The sequence below is a fragment of the Carcharhinus amblyrhynchos genome, chromosome 27, assembly GCF_965287045.1.
Source record: "Carcharhinus amblyrhynchos chromosome 27, sCarAmb.v2.hapA, whole genome shotgun sequence".
Classification (NCBI taxonomy): domain Eukaryota; kingdom Metazoa; phylum Chordata; class Chondrichthyes; order Carcharhiniformes; family Carcharhinidae; genus Carcharhinus; species Carcharhinus amblyrhynchos.
In genome coordinates, this window is record NC_137350.1 from 41,778,006 (window position 1) to 41,798,533 (window position 20,528).

The following is a 20,528-nucleotide window of genomic DNA, read 5'->3' on the forward strand; positions in this document are numbered from 1 at the left end:
ACAGGCAACACAGTCCTGCGGTTTTCAATGCTGGTTATAAAATGAGCGGAGAGGGGGAGAGGGAAAGGGTCTGGATGCCACACATTTTGTGTACAGTTTTGGTCTTCTTACTTGAGAAAGGATATACTGGCACTGGAGGGGGTGCAGAGGAGATTCACTAGGTTGATTTCGGAGTTGAGAGGGTTGGCTTATGAGAGACTGAGTAGACTGGGGTTATACTCATTGGAATTTAGAAGAATGAGGCAGGAATCTTACAGATACGTATAAGATTATGAAGGGAATAGATAAGATAGAAACAGGGAAGTTGTTTCCACTGGCGGGTGAAATTAGAACTAGGGGGCGTAGCCTCAAAATAAGGGGGACCAGATTTAGGACTGAGTTGAGGAGAAACTTCTTCACACAAAGGGTTGTGAATCTGTGGAATTCCCTGCCCAGTGAAGCAGTTGAGGTTCCCTCATTGAATGATTTTAAGGCAAGGATAGATAAATTTTTGAACAGGGAATTAAGGGTTGTGGTGAGTGGGCGGGTAAGTGGAGCTGAGTCCACAGAAAGATCACCCATGATCTTATTGAATGGCGGAGCAGGCTCGAGGGGCCAGATGGCTTAATCCTGCTCCTAGTTCTTGTGTTCTTATTCATTTTACTGCATTAAAACGCTTTTCTTTATATGCAGCAGCAAGAGAAACCCTGAACGTTACAAAAACCCACTGAGGATCCAAGTTGAACTGAACAGGGAGCCACTGAGTAAGGGGCAATGGGAAGGCCATTCCATTGTGGTACTATACATTCAGAGGGGACCGGGTGGGAAAGGGGTTAGTTCTGATGTTTTAGTCATGCTTCAGCCTTTTTGTTGTGACGTTAAAAATCCAATTTACACCCAAAATCACCACTTTGAACCTGGATTCCTACTTGTCCTTTAACTAGGAGAGTCACGTGTAAGTTTGGATAAATTAGTAATTGGCCCAACCTTTGCAAACTTAAAATCTGTTTTGGTTTTTAGTATTTTAAAAAATGCTTTCACAGGATGTGAGCATCACCGTCAAAGTCTGCATTCAGTGCCCATTCCTAACTGCATATGAGAGGGTGATGGTGAGCTGCTTTAGAACATCGAACAGTACAGTACTGGAACAGGCCGTTTGGCTCACAATGTTGTGCTGAACCTGGCACCCAATTAAACTAATCCCTTCTGCATCTCCTAGGTCCATATCCCTTTACTCATTGCATTTTAATGTACTTATCTAAAAGCACCTTAAACACCGCTATTGTATCTGCCTCCTCCACCACCCCTGACAGTATGATCCAGACACCTATCACTCTCTGTGTAAAAAAATTGCCCTTCACATCTCCTTTGAACTGTCCTCCTCTCACCTTAAACACATGCCCCTTACTATTAAACATTTCAACTCTGGGAAAAAGATTCTGACTGTCAATCCTATCTATGCTGTCTCGAACCGCTGCAGTCCATGTCCACGTGGTATATGCACAGTGCTGTTAGGAAGGAAGTTTGGGAAAAATGGAATCATATTTACAATATTTGGAATTTGAAGTCACTGCATTGACTCTAGTTATCATATCAACTTAAATAAAAGCAAAATAGTGTGGATGCTGAAATCTGAAACTCTCGTCTCTCTACATAAATGCTGTCAGATCTGCTGAGATTTTCCAGCATTTTTTGTTTTTGTGTCAAATTAACGTCATTGATGTAAAGGCACTGGAAAGATATTTTTGGGATAAGAAGTTTTATGAGGAGAGATTAGAAAAGTTTAAACTGTTCTCTTGGAACAAATAGTAAGAGGAAGTCTAACAGATTTTCTGACAGATACAAGCCTTACTATTCATAGCGAGGGGGATAGAATATAAAAGTAGGGAGGTCTTGCTGCAGCTGTATAGGGCATTGGTGAGGCCGCAGCTGGAGTACTGTGTGCAGTTTTGGGCGCCGTACTTACGCAAAGATATTTTGGCCTTGGAGGGAGTGCAGAGGAGGTTTACTAGGCTGATGCCAGAGTTGAGGGGGTTGAGCTATGAGGAGAGGCTGAATAAACTAGGCTTGTACTCGTTAGAGTTTAGAAGAATGAGGGGAGATCTCATTGAGACGTATAAGATGATGAATGGGATGGATAGGATAGAGGTGGAGAGACTCTTCCCGCTCAGAAAGGACAGTAGGACTAGAGGGCACAGCCTCAAGATAAAGTGGGGGCGGTTTAGAACGGAGTTGAGGAGGAACTTCTTCACTCAAAGGGTGGTGAATCTCTGGAATTCTCTGCCCGTTGAAGTGGTGGAGGCTGCCTCGCTAAATATTTTTAAGACGCGGGTTGATGGGTTTTTGATAAGAGAGGGGATTAAGGGTTATGGGGAGAGGGCAGGAATGTGAAACTGAGCCACGACAGATCAGCCATGATCTTATTGAATGGCGGGGCAGGCTCGAGGGGCTAGATGGCCTACTCCTGCTCCTATTTCTTATGTTCTTATGTTATTCACTCTGGTGGGTCAATAGAATCATAGAACCATAGAAAATTACAGCTCAGAAACAGGCCTTTTGGCCCTTCTTGTTTGTGCCAAACCATTTTTTGCCTAGTCCCATTGACCTGCACTTGAACCATATCCCTCCACACCCCTCTCATCCATGAACCCTTCCAAGTTTATCTGAAATGTTAAAAGTGAGACCAGATAACCAGATACATTTAACAGGTAACAAATTGTCATGAGCATAACATATAAAGTCAATGAAAAAAGATCTTGAAAGGAGATAAGGGAAATATTTTAACTCAGAGATTTGTTGAAAATTGGAACAATCAGCTGAAATGTGATGAGAGCTGATTCCATAAATAAGTTTAAAGGAATAGGACTAAACTCTTGGAGGAGGAACTTCCAGAGTTCTGGACAAATAAACATGGTACAAAGTACAACAGCTCTTTTAAAGAGCCAGTACACACAAGATGGCCTTGTTTTGTTCAACAAGTTAGAGTCATAGAGATTCACAGCATGGATACAGGCCTTTTGGCCCAACTCGTCCATGCTACCCTTTTTTTAAACCCCTAAGCTAGTCCCAATTGCTTGCGTTTGGCCCATATCCCTCTGTACCCATCTTATCCATGTAACTGAATAAACGCTTTTCAAAAGACAAAACTGTACCCGTCTCTACCATTACCTCTTACAGCTTGTTCCAGACACTCACCACCCTCTGTGTGAAAAAATTGCCCCTCTGGATCCTCTTGTATCTCTCCCTTCTCACCTTAAACCTATGCTCTCTAATTTAAGACTCCCCTATCTTTGGGAAAATATATTGAATATGTAGCTATGTTGACTATGATCACCCCTCAGCTTCCTACGCTCCTGAGAAAAAAGTTCCAGTTTATCCAGCCTCTCCTTATAATTCAAACCATCAAGTCCTGATAGCATCCTAGTAAATCTTTTCTGCACTCTTTCTAATTTAATAATATCCTTTCTATAATAGGGTGACCAGAACTGTACACAGTATTCCAAGTGTGGCCTTACCAATGTCTTGTACAACTTCAACAAGACATCCCAACTCCTGTATTCAATGTTCTGACCAATGTAACCAAGCATGCTGAATGCCTCCTTCGTTGGTCACAGGTATAGTGCCAGAAGATTGGAGGATAGCGAATGTTGTCCCATTGTTTAAGAAGGGGAACAGAGACTTCCCCGGGAATTATAGACCGGTGAGTCTTACTTCTGTTGTGGGCAAGGTTTTGGAAAAAATTATTAGGGATAGGATTTATAGTTATTTACAGAGTAATGAATTGATTGGAGATAGTCAGCATGGTTTTGTGGAGGGTAGGTCGTGCCTTACTAACCTTATTGAGTTTTTTGGGAAAGTGACCAAAGAGGTGGATGGGGGTAAGGCAGTTGACGTGGTAGAAATGGACTTTAGTAAGGCGTTTGATAAGGTTCACCACGGAAGGCTTCTGCAGAAAATGCAGATGTATGGGATTGAGGGTGACTTAGGTAATTGGATCAGGAATTGGCTGGCGGATAGGAGACAGAGGGTGGTGGTTGATGGTAAGTAGTCGTCATGGAGTTCGGTTACAAGTGGTGTGCCTCAGGGATCTGTTTTGGGGCCACTGCTGTTTGTAATTTTTATAAATGATCTGGATGAGGGTATAGTTGGGTGGATTAGTAAATTTGCTGATGACACCAAAGTCGGAGGTGTGGTAGATAGTGAGGAGGGGTGTCATAGTTTACAGAGAGACTTGGACAAGTTGCAGAGCTGGGCCGAGAGGTGGCGGATGGAGTTTAATGTGGAAAAGTGTGAGGTAATTCACTTTGGCAGAAATAACAGATGTGTAGAGTATAGGGCTAACGGTGGGACTCTGAATAGTGTGGATGAACAGAGGGATCTAGGTGTATGTGTACATAGATCCCTGAAAGTTGGGAATCAAGTAGATAAGGTTGTTAAGAAGGCATACGGTGTCTTGGCGTTTATTGGTAGGGGGACTGAATTTAGGAGCCGCAGCGTCATGTTGCAACTGTACACAACTCTGGTGCGGCCGCACTTGGAGTATTGTGTGCAGTTCTGGTCCCCACATTATAGGAAGGATGTGGAGGCATTGGAGAGGGTGCAGAGGAGGTTTACCAGGATGTTGCCTGGTATGGAGGGGAGGTCCTATGAGGAGAGACTGAGGGATTTGAGGTTGTTTTCATTAGAAAGAAGGCGGCTAAGAGGGGACCTTATTGAAACATATAAGATGATTAGAGGTTTAGATAGGGTGGACAGTGATAGCCTTTTTCCTCGGATGGAGAAAGCTAGCACGAGGGGGCATAGCTTTAAATTAAGGGGTGGTAGTTATAGGACGGATGTCAGAGGTAGGTTCTTTACCCAGAGGGTGGTGAGGGACTGGAATGCCCTGCTTGCTGCAGTTGTAAATGCGCCTAGTTTGGGGGCACTTAAGAGATCCATGGATAGGTTTATGGATGGAAAGGGATTGGTTTAGGTTAGAGGGTCATTGATGTTGTGCCGAAGGGCCTGTTCTGCGCTGTAATGTTCTATGTTTGTTCTATGTTCACCACTCTGTCCACCTGTGACTCCACTTTCAAGGAGCTATGAACCTGTACCCCTAGATCTCTTTGTTCTGTAACTCTCCCCAAAGCCCTACCATTAACTGAGTAAGTCCTGCCCTGGTTCAATCAATCAAAAAGCATCATCTATCATTTATCTAAATGAAACTCCATTTTCCATACCTCAGCCCACTGGCCCAATTGCTCAAGATCCCATTACTATCCTAGATAACTTTCTTCACTGTCCACTATGCCACCAATCTTGGTGTCATCTGCAAACTTACTAATCATGCCTCCTAAATTCTCATCCAAATCATTAATATAAAGGACAAATAACAGTGGACCCAGCACCGATTCCTGAGGCACACCGCTGGTCACAGGCCTCCAGTTTGAAAAACAACTCTCTACAAGCCACCCTCTGGCTTCTGTCAAGGAGTCAATTTTGTATCCATTTGGCTACCTCACTCTGCATCCCGTGAGATTTAACCTTATGCAACAACCTACCATGTGTACCTTGTTAAAGGCCTTGCTAAAGTCCATGTAGGCAACATGGACTCTAACATAACCAGGGCCTAGTTTTAAGGCTGATAAAATTGGATATCCTAAATTAAAGAACTGGGCATATTAAAAATCAAACACAGTCAAACCTCAGGCAGGCTAGTTGTACAATACACAAACCTGTCTGGGCCTGATTCATCAATCTCCCCTGCACCCTACTGATACTTGATGTGGATATGCCGGCTTTGGACTGGGGGTAAACACAGTAAAAAGTCTGACAACACCAGGTTTAAGTCCAACCGATTTATTTGATAGTAAACTCACAAGCTTTCGGGGTTTGTCCCTTCGTCAGGTGAATGGAGAGTTCAGGCCTCAGACAGGGCATATAAAGCACAGACAGTTTACAGATTACTGATTAGAATGCAAATCTTTACACGTAACCTGGTGTTCAAGTCCTAAAGTGGCTGACAATGTTACAGATAGTGCAACATGAACCCAAGATCCCTGTTGAAACCGTCCTCATGTCACATCACACATGAGGACGGTCTCAACAGGGATCTTGGGTTCATGTTGCACTATCTGTAACCCCTGTGACTTGCCTGGGTTTGCAAAACCTCACTTACTGTACTGTCTGGAGACAATTCACATCTCTTTAACCTGTGATCAGTGCTCCTTCCACACACATTCCACACGAAGGGACTAACCCCAAAAGCTTGTGAGTTTACTATCAAATAAATCGGTTCGACTTAAACCTGGTGTTGTCAGACTTTTTACTGTCCCTACTGATATTTAGCAGGAGATCATTGCACCCCATTGATATGCACCAGCCTATTGTTAGAAGCCCAGATTGGACCAGACTTTCTGTCACCAAGAGTTCCTGTAGTTGGCTTAATCTGATAACAGGTTACATGTAAGCAACAGCATGGAGATGGACACCTGGGGGTGGACCCTGGTGTCCTGTCAGGCAGACATCAAGAAACCCACTGGGTATTGGAACCCCCTCCTGGGATCTCATTGGCCGGAAGCCAGAGAAGTTTCTGGAAAGGCAAGCAGGCAGGGGATAAAGGAACACATTTTCAGACATCAGCAGCGAAGACTCGACGAAGGAGGCGACCCTTGACCATTCGGAAGACTGACCAGAGAAGGAAGGAAGAAGCTGCCATCGAGACTCACCTTCGTGACAACAGACCAGAGGGACTCAGAGAATCGAGCCTACAGTTTTAACCAAACCATTTTTGCGGGAAGTATATCTGATTTTGGGATATCCTCTTGTTTTATGTGCGTAATTTAAGGATTAATAGTGTTATTGTTAATAAACTTGTTGAACCTTTACTTGTGTTTGTCCTTTGTCCATCTTGCAAATAAGGGCACCGGAGTAAAACATTGGAATAAGTAAACTGGTCGAAAGCATCAGAGGTTTTTAAATTACTATGATGAGAAATATTCATTTAGGATTTCACCAGTCTTGTGGATCCGCACGTAGATGAACTTGTTGATCCTTAAGAGGTCCTTTTCTCTCCCTTGTTACTCTTTTGCCCTTTATGTATTTGTAGAAACTTTTTGAATTCTCCTTTACCTTATCTGCCAAAACAATCTTATGTCCCCATTTTGCCCACCTGATTTCTCTCTTAACTCTACTCATACACCCTCTATATTCTTCAAGGGATCCACTTGATCCCAGCTGTCTGCGTATGTCAAGTTTCTTTTCATTTTCAGCAATCCCACAGACAGAGCACAGCATAGATCACCTGGCCGTGGCCAGATGGGCCTGTCCACTCCAGGATAGACTTCTCTGTGTCCTGAGCTCTCAGTCAGATCCACTGATGTCAAGCCAGTGTTCGTCTCTGACCACTGCCTCCTACTGGCCAAATGCCATCTAGCGGAGGACCACGGGTTTGGCAGGGGAAAGTGGAAGCTGAATATGAAACTTCTGACCCTAGAACTCAAAAGGGAAAACCAAGGTTGGAGAACTGTGAAACCCTCTTTGAGTCTCCATCATTCTGGTGGGAAACAATCAAGGGGAACATCAAAAGGTTCTTCATTCATAAAAGAGTTCAGAAGGCCAGGGAGAGACAGGGGGAATTGTCCTGACTCCAGAAAAGCATGATGTGGAGATGCCGGCGTTGGACTGGGGTAAACACAGTAAGAAATCTGACAACACCAGGTTTAAGTCCAACCGATTTATTTAATAGTAATCTCACAAGCTTTCAAGGTTAAACTCTTCGTCAGGTGTATGGAGAGTTCTGGCCTCAGACAGTACTATCAAATAAATCACTATAATAAATAAATTACTATCTAATAAATCGGGTGGGCTTAAACCTGGTGTTGTCAGACTTCTTACTCCAGAAAAGTATGCAGAATCTATCCAACTGCAGCCAATGGGAAGTCAAGGAGGATTTCCAGGACGTGAAGAGCCAGCAAGCCTCGCTCTTTGCCTCACAGGTCTCCAAGATTATCTTCCAATCCAGGGTCCACCCCTGGATGAAACGTGCTCGCGTTTCTTCTTCCAAAAGATGAGTGACCTCTGCGATCAGTAGTCCAAAGGAAGAAGAGAGCTCCGTAGAGTCATTGCAGTCTGACATTCTGAAGATCTGCAAATCCTTCTATGCCTGACTGTATGACCTGAAGCCTACAGACAGCACAGCCTCCCAGTCTTTCTTGTCATCTAATCCAGAGGTATTAGAGGACGGTGAGCAAGAGAGCCTGAACAGACCGTTATCTTTGGGTGGGCTGACAAAGGCCCTTGAGCCTTTTGAGACAAGTAAAACTCCCAGAAGCGATGGCTTACCGGCTGAGTTTTACTCAGCGTTGTGGGAGTTGACGGGCCTGGTGCTCTTGGAAGTATACGGGAGTATGCTTCTGGAAGGCAGCATGTCGAATGATTTCCATGAGGAAAGACATCATTACCCTCATCTACAAGCAGAAGGGAAAAAGGGAAGAAATTAGAAATTGGTGACCCATTTCACTGTTGAACGTGGATTACAAAATTCTAGCCAAGGTCATCGCCAAGTCTGCTCTGGGGTCAGTGATCCATCCTGATCAGACCTGTGCTGTACCCAGCAGGAAGAACTCTTAAGCCTTGTATTACTCAGGGATACTATTGCCAATGTGCGTGGCAGGAGTGTGGATACCTGCGTCATCAGCCTAGAACCGAAGGCGCTGACAGAATATCACACACCTGCATGATGGATGTGTACTCCAAAATTGGGTTTGGGAAGGAAATCCAAATTGGATCCAATGGCGCTACACAAACATCAGTAGCAATGTTTCAATCAATTAAATCCAAAAGCTTTCCAATTCAATCTGGCATCAGGCAGGGCTGCCCTCTCTCCTCTGTCCTGTTTATGTGTTATATAGAACCATTTGATGAGTCCATCAGGAAGTAACTGGCATAAGAGGATCCTAGGCACCAAGTCCCAGGCATTCAAGTTGAAGCCTCCCTGTATATGGATGATATCATCATCTTCTGCTCAGATTCGCTGTTGGTGTGCAGGCTGATCAACATCAGTGACCAGTTCAAACTGGCCTCGGGTGCCAAGGTAACTCATAAGAACTAGGAGCGGGAGTAGGCCATCTAGCCCCTCGAGCCTGCCCCGCCATTCAATAAGATCATGGCTGATCTTTTTGTGGACTCAGCTCTACTTACCTGCTGGCTCACCGTAACCCTTAATTCCTTAAAATTTATCCTTGCCCTAAAAACATTCAATGAGGCAGCCTCAACTGCTTCACTGGGCAGGGAATTCCATAGATTCACAATAGGATAATGTGCAAACTCCACACAGACAGTGACCCAAGCCTGGAATCGAACCCAGGTCCCTGGAGCTATGAAGTAGCAGTGCTAACCACTGTGCTACCGTGCCACCTGGGTCAATATTGACTGTTGAGAAAAGCATGGATATTAGTGAACTTGGGGAAATAAATAGCGATGTCTTGAGGAAGTGCTATAGTGAATGGGAAAGTAAGTGGAGTTGAAGCTAAGATGAAATCAGCTAAGATTGCATTGAATGATGGAGCAGGCTCGAGGGGCTGAATTGCCTACTCCTGCTCCATGTTTTTACAATTCCTCACCAGGGCAGGATTAGCCATTTGACGCAGTCTTTCTCAGAACATTTTATCCTTAATTCCAAGAAGCAGTCAGTCTCAGCATAACTGCTGGTGTTATAGGATGGAAATAACATTCTTCAATGAGTTTTCTCAATTCGTGCTGATCTCACCAGTATTTGCTTTCTCCTGTTTCTCTCAAAATGTCTGTTCCTGTGTGATTGGCCATACTAATGTCACCTTTGTCTCCATTTTTATTATCGTCTGTCCATATGGAACAGACATCATACATTTGGCGTTTATTGGTAGGGGGATTGAATTAAGGAGTCGCAGCGTCACGTTGCAACTGTACACAACTCTGGTGCGGCCGCACTTGGAGTATTGTGTGCAGTTCTGGTCCCCACATTACAGGAAGGATGTGGAGGCATTGGAGAGGGTGCAGAGGAGGTTTACCAGGATGTTGCCTGGTATGGAGGGGAGGTCCTATGAGGAGAGACTGAGGGATTTGGGGTTGTTTTCGCTGGAAAGAAGGCGGCTAAGAGGGGATCTTATTGAAACATATAAGATGATTAGAGGTTTAGATAGGGTGGACAGTGATAGCCTTTTTCCTCGGATGGAGAAAGCTAGCACGAGGGGGCATGGCTTTAAATTAAGGGGGGGTAGTTATAGGACGGATGTCAGGGGTAGGTTCTTTACCCAGAGGGTGGTGAGGGATTGGAATGCCCTGCCTGCTGCGGTTGTAAATGCGCCTAGTTTGGGGGCGTTTAAGAGATCCGTGGATAGGTTTATGGACGAAAAGGGATTGGTTTAGGTTAGTGGGTCATTGTTTTTTAACTGGTCGGCGCAACATCGTGGGCCGAAAGGCATGTTCTGCGCTGTAATGTTCTATGTTCTATATTTCTCCTCCAGTCCCTGTTGCCACCTGTATTTCTTTCTCCTGATTGACCTCCATTTCAAGGGAAGAGTTTTTCAAGTTTGCTCAAATCACTTTTTTTGCAGCAGCATTATGGGGTCACAAGCATCCTTTTGGTGAGAGGTTTCCATGCTAAATTTCCAGACAGTGCAAAGAGCCTGCCTGCCATCTGTAAAATTTCAGTTAGTGACAGAGGGGCTTTAATAGGTCTCTTAGTTACCTTGATAAGCTACTAGTTGCTCACAGGTGGGTAATTTTGTAGAGGCTTTTTCAGAGGCTACGTATTGCAGAACTCTAGCTAACACAAAGATCGTGATGACAGTATCCTGGTGAAAGACATTCTTTATTGATCAACGTATGCTGGGAGGCAAGTGTTGGGCATTCCAACGCTTCTCTGAAGTACTATCACAGTAGCAAAATAATTATATAATTTCCAAAAGCCATTTTACATACCCATGGGCTCATTCCAGTTAGAAATAAAAACATAAGAACATAAGAAATAGGAGCAGGAGTAGGCCATCTAGCCCTTCGAGCCTGCCCCGCCATTCAATAAGAGTACAGGTCAATCATTATTAGTAAATGCCACATACCTTGGGCAATTACATTTATTCTCTGACAGCATGGGAATAGTGCTTGCGAGTGATTTCTGACTGTCTATCCCATGGCCACCAGTTGGCTGCTCCAGACCCTCTATCTGGTTTAATACTTTGTTGTCATTAAGCTATCTGGGATCCTTAGTTTTGTCCTTGGCTGATGAAATATTTTATTTATGAGGACTGTCTAGAGCCCATGTCAGTAACAGCTATGCTTCTCTGAGTGTATTGTTATTAAGAATGTGATTCATTTCACTTGACTACTTCTCATGATGCCTTAGAACTCTGCACCATGAGCCAGGATGTATGCTTTTGCAATAACACGCTTTTCAGAAATACATGTTTAAATTCTCCAACTGTGGTGACATAGAAACTGTGTTTCAATGCAAACAGTAACTCTGTAAAATATATGTGTAAGACAGTCTGTGATTCTTATCCTAAATTAATCCACTTTGTTTTAATAGTCTTTGTTAGTGTTTTAGTCCCAATGTATGTTGAATCCCTCTAACAAGCCCTTTCATCCTCAACTCACGCTGGCTAAAAAGTAGTCAGTGGCGATACTGCTAGTATGCTGGCCAGCAACACAAGATTCTGGTTCACCTGTCTTAAGGGGGCAGCATGGTGGCACAGTGGTTAGCGCTGCTGCCTCAGAATCCAGAGACCCTGGCCCTCGGGTGACTGTGTGGAGTTTGTGCATTCTCTCCATATCTACAGGGGTTTCCTCCACACAGTCCAAAGGTGTGCAGGTTAGGATGATTGCTAAATTGCCCTTAGCGTCAGAGGGATTAGAAGGGTAAATGGGGGGGGGGGGGTTATGGGAATAGTTGTTGATGTAGGCTCGATGGACAGAATAACCTCCTTCTGCACTGCAGGAATTTTGTGATTCTGTTCTACCTGTGCCCTCACCAACAACTGAAAGTTCAGCCTGACTTGTTCTAACTCATCAAAGTTTGCAAATGAGTCAGAAAACACATACATACTGCAAGCAAACAACCAGTGTCCTTTCACCCATTTTAGTGCACAAGCCCCATTCTATTTGAGAGTGGTTTAGAATTGAATTCAGTACTTGATTTCTAATCCAGTAAGTATCCCAGTCAATTTTCATGATAAAGTTAACTTTCTTGAAATCTGGGATCAGCATTCCATTTGGGTCAGTACAGGGAGATTTCTGTGATCAGGTCAAAGAGAATTGTGAGCTAATTCAGGCAAGGTTGGGAAGGGAATTCAGGTCAAAGATTGGGGGTTGGGTCAAGGAAAGTCAGGTCAGCTTGGGGTGATCAGGGTCAGTAGAAAAAGAGTGGGGATTCAGGAGAGATCCAGTTGGAGGTTCAGATGAGGATGGGGTGCCAGAGAGTCAGGTTCAGGAAACAGAGGAGGGGATGAAGATTAAGAGGGATTGGGTGTCAGACTGAGAAAAGTTAGGGGGTTAGGTTGGGCGGGTTGTGATTCATGTGTCCGGCTGGTGAGGGGGAAGTAGATAGTGTGTACGGCAGTCAAGTGTCTGTGAAGGCTCAATACTAGAGCGGGCAGATTATTTCTTATTGAGCTATTGCAGGTGCTTGAGGTGAATGTTTCCAGGTACTTGTACTTTTCTTTCTTTATCTGACTGATTTTTATCACGTTATTTGCGCAGCTCAGTGAAGGTTATCAACTCCATCTATTACTGATTGGCTGTAGATGAATATGTGGGGTTTTTGCTTTTGTCAAACTACCTGTTATTCCAAAGAAAGAGATCCAGGTTCTGATTAAGCAAACCACACGCAGAGGCTACAGAAATCAACAATTTTAATAAACTTTTGGCATAATAGAGTAACAAAAAAAAACTTAAACAGGTTAAAGTGAAGTGAATTTATTGCCACATCTGGGGAATAGTTGGGGAAGTAGTTGATCTGATGTCAGCAGGGTGATTGCAAGAATGTTTTTCACTCACTCACTGATTAGATAGACTAGCATCTATTGCCCAATACAAAGATTTCTTCACTTTCCATCTGCCAGGATGTTTCATTTGTTTATATTTTTAAATAAATATTTAAGCTTTGTGATGAAGTGGCTGTCTGATAATGGCCAAATTACAGTTTTGGACAAAATCAGGGAAAAAGCAGATGATTAATTTTCTAGGTTGAGAGTTGCTGCTTCAGGATCATTGACGATTTGGGCTGGAAGTTGTGCTCAGCTTTGCACTCACTTTCAGAAGTTTTCTTTTGCACAAGTTTTCCGCTCAAATGAATTTGCATTTGAGTGATTGCACAATCTGCAATGGAGCAACACAATCAGTCGGTGTTGTCAAGAGAAATGTTGTTCTTCTACTTTAAAAAATATTCTTTCATTCTTTAATTGTGATGACTAGGCACAACAACTTTTATTTATACAGCATCTTTAATATAACAAAAGATTCCAAGGTGCTGCACCGGCGTCAGAGTCAAAGAGATATACAGCACAGAAAACGGCTCTTTGGCCCATTCAGTCTGTGCCAGTGAAAGACAAACCAAACAAAAAGGGGGAAAAAGGGACTCCTTGTTTTCACTTTACTTAATTTTTAACTGTTCTCTACTTTTTATTTCTTTATTGTTTTTCTTTCCCCCCCACTCTTTCCCCCTCCTTTAGCCCCCCTTTTACCTTCCCTCCCTCCACTTTTTTCAATTTTACCTCTCTTCCACCCATCGCACCCTCCTCCCCCCACCACACACCTTCATCTGTCACAGCTTATCCTCTGATTTCAGCTTCTCTGCCATTTGGCCATTCACACCTTCTATTATCTATGGATTGTCATTAGCATCTCTTAACCTTTTCCTTGTTTCTCAATTGTAGAATCAATTATAGAACCCTACAGTGCAAGAACAGGCCCTTTGGCCCATCAAGTCTGCACTGACCACCATCCCACCCAGGCCCTATCCCCATATCTCTACATATTTTACCCACTAATCCCTCTAACCCATGCATCTCAGGACACTAAGGGGTTTCTGTGGCTGTGACTCATCTTTCATTCCCTCTCCCTGCAGTGTAAATATCTCCCACTTTCTACGCCTTTTAGCTCTGACAAAGAGTCATCTGGATTTGAAATATCAGTTCTTTTCTCTCCTTATAGATGCTGCCAGACCTGCTGAGATTTTCCAGCATTTTCTTTTTGGTTTCAGATTCCAGCATCTGCAGTAATTTGCTTTCATTTTAGGTTATGTTGCAGCTGTATAAGGTGCTGGTGAGGCCACACCTGGAATACTGTGTATAGTTGTGGTCTCCTTACTTGAGAAAGGACATTGTGGCACTGGAGGAGATACAGAGGAGACTCACTAAGTTTATTTCAGAGTTGAGAGGGTTGGCCTATGTGGAGAAACTGAATAGATCGGGACTACATTCATTGGAATTTAGAAGAATGGGGGTGGGGGGGGGGGGCGGATCTTATAGAAACACATAAAATTACGAAGGTAATAGATAAAACAGAAGCAGAGGTTGCTTCCACTGGCAGATGAAACTAGAATAAGGGGACATAGCCTCAAAATAAGGGGAAGCAGATTTAAGGCTGAATTGAGGAGAAACTTCTTCACACAAAGGGTTGTGAATGTGTGGAATTCCCTGCCCAGTGAAGCAATTGAGACTACCTCACTGGATGTATTTAAGGCAAAGATAAATAGATTTTTGAACAGTAAAGGAATTAAGGGCTATGGTGAGCGGGCGGGTAAGTGGAGCTGCATCCATGACAACATCAGCCATGATCTTATTGAATCATAGAATCCTTACACTGCAGAAGGAGGCCATTCGGCCCACTGGGTCTGTACTTACACATTCCAACCAGACTGTATTCCTGTAACCCCTCATATTTATCCTGATATGAGGGTTTAGCATGGCCAATCACCTAACCAGCACATGTTTGGACTGTGGGAGGAAACCAGAGCAACCAGAGGAAACCCATGCAGACACGGGTAGAATGTGCAAATTCCATACAGACAGTGACCTGAGGCCAGAATTGAATCCAGGTCCCTGGCGCTGTGAGGCAGCAGTGCCAACCACTGTACCACCGTGCCGCCCAGGCCTATTCGTACAGATCTAAGCTCTGCAGTCCTGCCACATCCAGTCAAGAATGGTGGTAGACAATTAAACAACTCACTGGAAGAGGAAACTCCACAAATATCCCCATCCTTGATGATGGAGGAGTCCAGCACATCAGTACAAAAGATAAGGCTGAAGCATTATTTCCCATCTTCAGTCAGAATGCCAACCTTACATAAGAACATAAGAAATAGGAGCAGGAGTAGGCCATCTAGCCCCTCGAGCCTGCCCCGCCATTCAATAAGATCATGGCTGATCTGTCATGGATCAGTTCGACATTCCCGCCCTCTCCCCATAACCCTTAATCCCCTTGCCTATCAAAAACCTATCAACCCGCGTCTTAAAAATATTTAGCGAGGCAGCCTCCACCACTTCAACGAGCAGAGAATTCCAGAGATTCACCACCCTTTGAGTGAAGAAGTTCCTCCTCAACTCCATTCTAAACCGCCCCCCCTTTATCCTGAGGCTGTGCCCTCTAGTCCTACTGTCCTTTCTGAGCGGGAAGAGCCTCTCCACCTCTATCCTATCCATCCCATTCATCATCTTATACGTCTCAATGAGATCTCCCCTCATTCTTCTGAACTCTAACGAGTACAAGCCTAGTTTATTCAGCCTCTCCTCATAGTTCAACCCCCTCAACTCCGGCATCAGCCTAGTAAACCTCCTCTGCACTCCCTCAAAGGCCAAAATATCCTTATGTAAGTGCGGCGACCAAAACTGCACACAGTACTCCAGCTGCGGCCTCACCAGTGCCCTATACAGCCGCAGCAAGACCTCCCTACTTTTATATTCAATCCCCCTCGCTATGAAGGCCAGCATCCCATTCGCCTTCCTGACCACCTGCTGCACCTGCAGGCTGGGTCATGCACAAGGACCCCGAGGTCCCTCTGCACCGTCGCATGCTGCAGTTTTTCACCACGTAAGTAATAGTCCTTCCTACCATTATTCCCACCAAAATGAACAACCTCACATTTGCCAACATTAACTTCCATTTGCCATTTCCTGGCCCATTCGCCCAGCCTATCTAGATCCTTCTGCAGACTCTCCACATCCTCTGCACAATTTGCCGTTCCACCAACCTTGGTGTCATCAGCAAATTTCGACACCCTACACTCAGTTCCCTCCTCCAGATCATCTATATAAATGGTAAATAGCTGAGGCCCCAGCACCAACCCCTGCGGCACTCCACTAGTCACCATCCGCCAATCCGAATAGCACCCATTGACCCCCACTCTCTGCCTCCTATTTGACAGCCAATCCTCTATCCACGCTAACACCCTACCCCCAACTCCATGCCCCCGACCTTCTGCAATAACCTCTTGTGAGGCACCTTGTCAAATGCCTTCTGAAAATCAAGAAAGACCACATCCACCGGCTCTCCTCTATCTACCGCCCTAGACACATCCTCATAGAACTGCAATAAATTCGTCAGACACGAATTCCCCTTAACGAAACCGTGCTGCGTCTGCTCTATCAAACAATTCTCCTCGGTTTCCTCGCTATTTTCTCCTTGATCAAGGATTCTAACATTTTTCCTACAACAGACGTTAAACTAACCGGCCTATAATTCCCCGCCTTTTGCCTGCCACCCTTCTTAAACAACAGCGTAACATTAGCCGTTTTCCAATCTTCTGGCACTTCCCCGGAATCCAGCGATGTTTGGAAAATAACCACCAAGGCATCCACTATCACTTCCGCCATTTCCTTCAGAACCCTTGGATGCATTCCATCCGGTCCTGGGGACTTGTCCACAATCAGTCCCTCTAGTCTGTCGAGCACCACCTCTCTAGTAACAATAATGTCATTCAGGCCCTCCACTCCTACCATCTTTCCATCGCTAACACCCGGCAAATTATTCACGTCCTCCTCCGTGAAGACCGAAACAAAAAAGTTATTCAGGGCCTCAGCCATTTCCCCATCCCCTACCATTAAGTCCCCCCCTCATCCTCTAAGGGTCCAATGTTCACCCCAGCCAGCCTCTTCCTTTTTATGTATTTATAAAAACTCTTGCTATCCTTTTTTATATTAAGTGCTAGCCCAGCTTCATAGTTTATCCTACCCTTCTTTATCAATTTCTTTGTCATTCTTTGCTGGCATTTAAACCTCTCCCAATCCTCTTCTCGCCCACTACTCTTAGCTACTCTAAACACATCCGCTGTTAATTTAACACTTTCCTTCACCTCCTTCGTTATCCACGGCTGATTACCTCTCCTCCTCCGATCCTTTTTAACCATTGGAATAAATTTCTGCTGAGCACCAAGAAAGATCTCCTTAAAGATCCTCCACTGCTCCTCAGCAGACCTACCTTCCAACACACTCCCCCAATCAACATTCGCCAATTCCTCTCTCATCCTACCGTACTCCCCTCTATTCAAACAAAGGACACATGTCCGGGAACCCACTTTCTCCTCCTCCATCTGCATTACAAACTCCACCATACAATGATCACTCTTCGCAAGAGGATCCTTCACCACAAGGTCCCTAATTCTACCTGCCTCATTACATAACACCAGATCCAAGATAGCTCGCTCCCTCGTCGGCTCCAACACACACTGTTCCAGGAAACCATCCCGGCAGCATTCCAAGAACTCCTCCTCAAGCCCACCGCGTCCAACAATGTTCGACCAATCAATATGTAGATTGAAATCCCCCATAATTATCGCCGTCCCATTCCTGCACGCCGCACTTATTTGCGCGTTAACAGCCCGCCCCACCTCCAGATCATTATTTGGGGGCCTATAGACGACACCCACCAGCGTCTTCCTCCCTTTGCTGTTCCTAATCTCCACCCACAACGATTCCACGTTCTGCTCTTTGGTTCCTATATCATCCCTTACTACCACCCTGATGCTATCCTTAATCAGCAGAGCTACGCCCCCCCCTTTTTCCTCCTTCCTATCCTTCCTAAACACTTGATACCCCTGGACATTCAGCTCCCAGTCCCTGTCACCTTGCAGCCACGTCTCTGTAATGGCCACCAGATCATATCCGTTTGTGCTGATCTGTGCCACCAGCTCATCCACTTTATTCCGAATGCTTCGTGCATTCAGATAAATTGCCTTCATCCCAGCCTTCACCTGTACCCTATCTGTACCTGTACTTTCCTGAGGTACCCAGCATCATAGATGTCAATTTTCATTTCATTCAACTCACTTCATGTGATATGAAAAAATGGCTGAAGGCACTGGATACTGCAAAGGCAATGAGCCCCGACAACATTCCAGCAATATATCTGAAAATCTGTGCCCCTGAATTAACCATGTCCTTGACCATGCTGCTCCAGTACAGCTAAAACACTATCGTTTACCCAGCAATGGTGGCACAGTGGTTAACACTGCTTCCTCATAGCGCCAGGGACCCAGCTTTGACTCCCGGCTTGGGTCACTGTCTGTGCAGACACGTTCCCCCCATGTCTGCGTGGGCTTCCTCCCACTGTCCGAAAGATGTGCTGGTTAGATGCACTGACCATGTTAAGTTCTCCCTCAGTATACCTGAACAAGTGCCAAAGTATGGCAACTAGGGGATTTTCACAGTAACTTCTTTGCAGTGTTAATGTAAGTCTATTTGTGACACTAATAAAAAAAAACTCAGCAATAATGAACTCACAGACTCTCACTTTGGGTTCTGCCAAGGTTATTCAGTTCTTGATCTTACTATAGCTTGGACATGGACAAAAGAGCCTAACGACAAAGATGAGGTGACAGTGACTGCCCTTGACATCAAGGTAGCATTTGACCAAGTGTGGATCAAGGAACTTTATGAGTCAACTAGAATAAGGGGAAACTTCTCCCCTTATTGGTTGGAATTATCCCCAGCACAAAGAAGGCGGTAACTGTGGAGGGAGAATAGAGCCACCGTTTCAAATCTGAATACCCCTTCATCAGAGCTTTTTTGTTTCAGGTTTCAGTATCTGCAGTATCTTGCCTTTAACAAAGAAAAAGTTGTGATCATTGGAGGTTACTCATCTCCATCTAGGACAACATAGCAAGGGTTTTGCAGGGTGTCCTAGGCCTAACCATCTTTAGTTGCTTCATCAATAACCTTCCCTTCATCATATGGTCAGAACTATGGATGTTCATTAATAATTGCACAATGCTCAGCACCATTGTCAACATCTCAGAAACTGAAGCCAATCATGTCCATATGCAGCAAGACCTGGACAGTAGTGGGCATGATGGCACAGTGGTTAACACTGTAATAGTGTCATAGTGAGGCTTGGGCTAATAGGTGGCAAGTAACAATTAACATTTATTTATTACTGTCATAAGTAGGTTTACAGTAACACTGCAATAAAGTCACTGTGAAAATTTGCCTCAATGAGTGCAACTTTGAAAACACTAAAAAAGCTCAGCACCATCCAGGAGAAAGCAGCCCACTTAATGGGCATCCCACCAACCAGCTTAAACACTCATTCCCCAAAACACGACAAACAATGACAGCAATGTGTACCACCTGCAAGACATATTGGAACAGCTCACCAAGGCTTCTTCAACAGCACCTTCCAAACCTGTGACCTCCAGAAGCTCAAGTTGGCACATGATTGGGAAGACATTCACTTGCAAGTTCACACAACACTCTGACTTGGAAATATATCAGCAATTCCTTCACTGTTGCTGGGTCCAAATCCTGGTACTCCCCAAGAAGCCTTTGGCAAATCCAAGACAATTTGCTGAGCAGCCTTTAGAAGATGTGTGAAACCCATGTGGTTTCTAATCCTTTAACCAGCACTGAAACGTAGTTGGCTCAGGGATAACGGGTGTCAATAGGTCCATTAATGAGCCTAATTAACATACTGCCACCCGTGGTCAAGATTCCTGCATCAGCGTCTTTCACCCTCTGACTAAATTCATTAATCATTCATTAATCGAGGGATTGAGTTTAGGAGTCGGGAGGTAATGCTGCAACTTTATAAGACCCTAGTCAGACCCCACTTGGAGTACTGTGCGCAGTTCTGGTCGCCTCACTACAGGAAGGATGTGGAAGCTATTGAGAGGGTGCAGAGGAGATCTACAAGGATGTTGCCTGGATTGGGAGGTGTGCCTTATGAAGATAGGTTGAAGGAGCTCGGTCTCTTCTCCCTGGAGAGACGAAGGTTGAGAGGTGACCTGATAGAGGTTTATAAAATGTTGAGAGGAATAGATAGGGTGGATTCTTGGAGCCCATTTCCCAGAGCTGAAATGGTCGCTACGAGGGGCCACAGGTTTAAGGTGCTGGGAAGCAAGTACAGAGGAGATGTTAGGGATAAGTTTTTCACTCAGAGGGTGGTGAGTGAGTGGAATTGGCTGCTGTCGGTGGTGGTGGAGGCGAACTTGTTGGTGTCTTTTAGAAGACTTCTGGATGAGTATATGGGATCTAATGGCATTGGAAGTTACAGATAGTTCTATGGCTTGGTAGGTATAGATGTGATCGGCGCAACTTGTGGGC

General features: G+C 44.6%; 1 long non-coding RNA gene across 1 annotated transcript in view; it reads right to left on the reverse strand.

Annotated features, from left to right (window-relative positions):
- Positions 1-12,828: 12,828 nt before the first annotated feature.
- The window catches only part of LOC145359328 (uncharacterized), a 49,991-nt gene continuing 42,291 nt past the window's right edge, over positions 12,829-20,528 (reverse strand). Inside the window, exon 2 of the long non-coding RNA XR_013889563.1 lies at positions 12,829-13,311. This is a non-coding gene — a long non-coding RNA (uncharacterized LOC145359328). The remainder of the gene's footprint in view (positions 13,312-20,528) is intronic.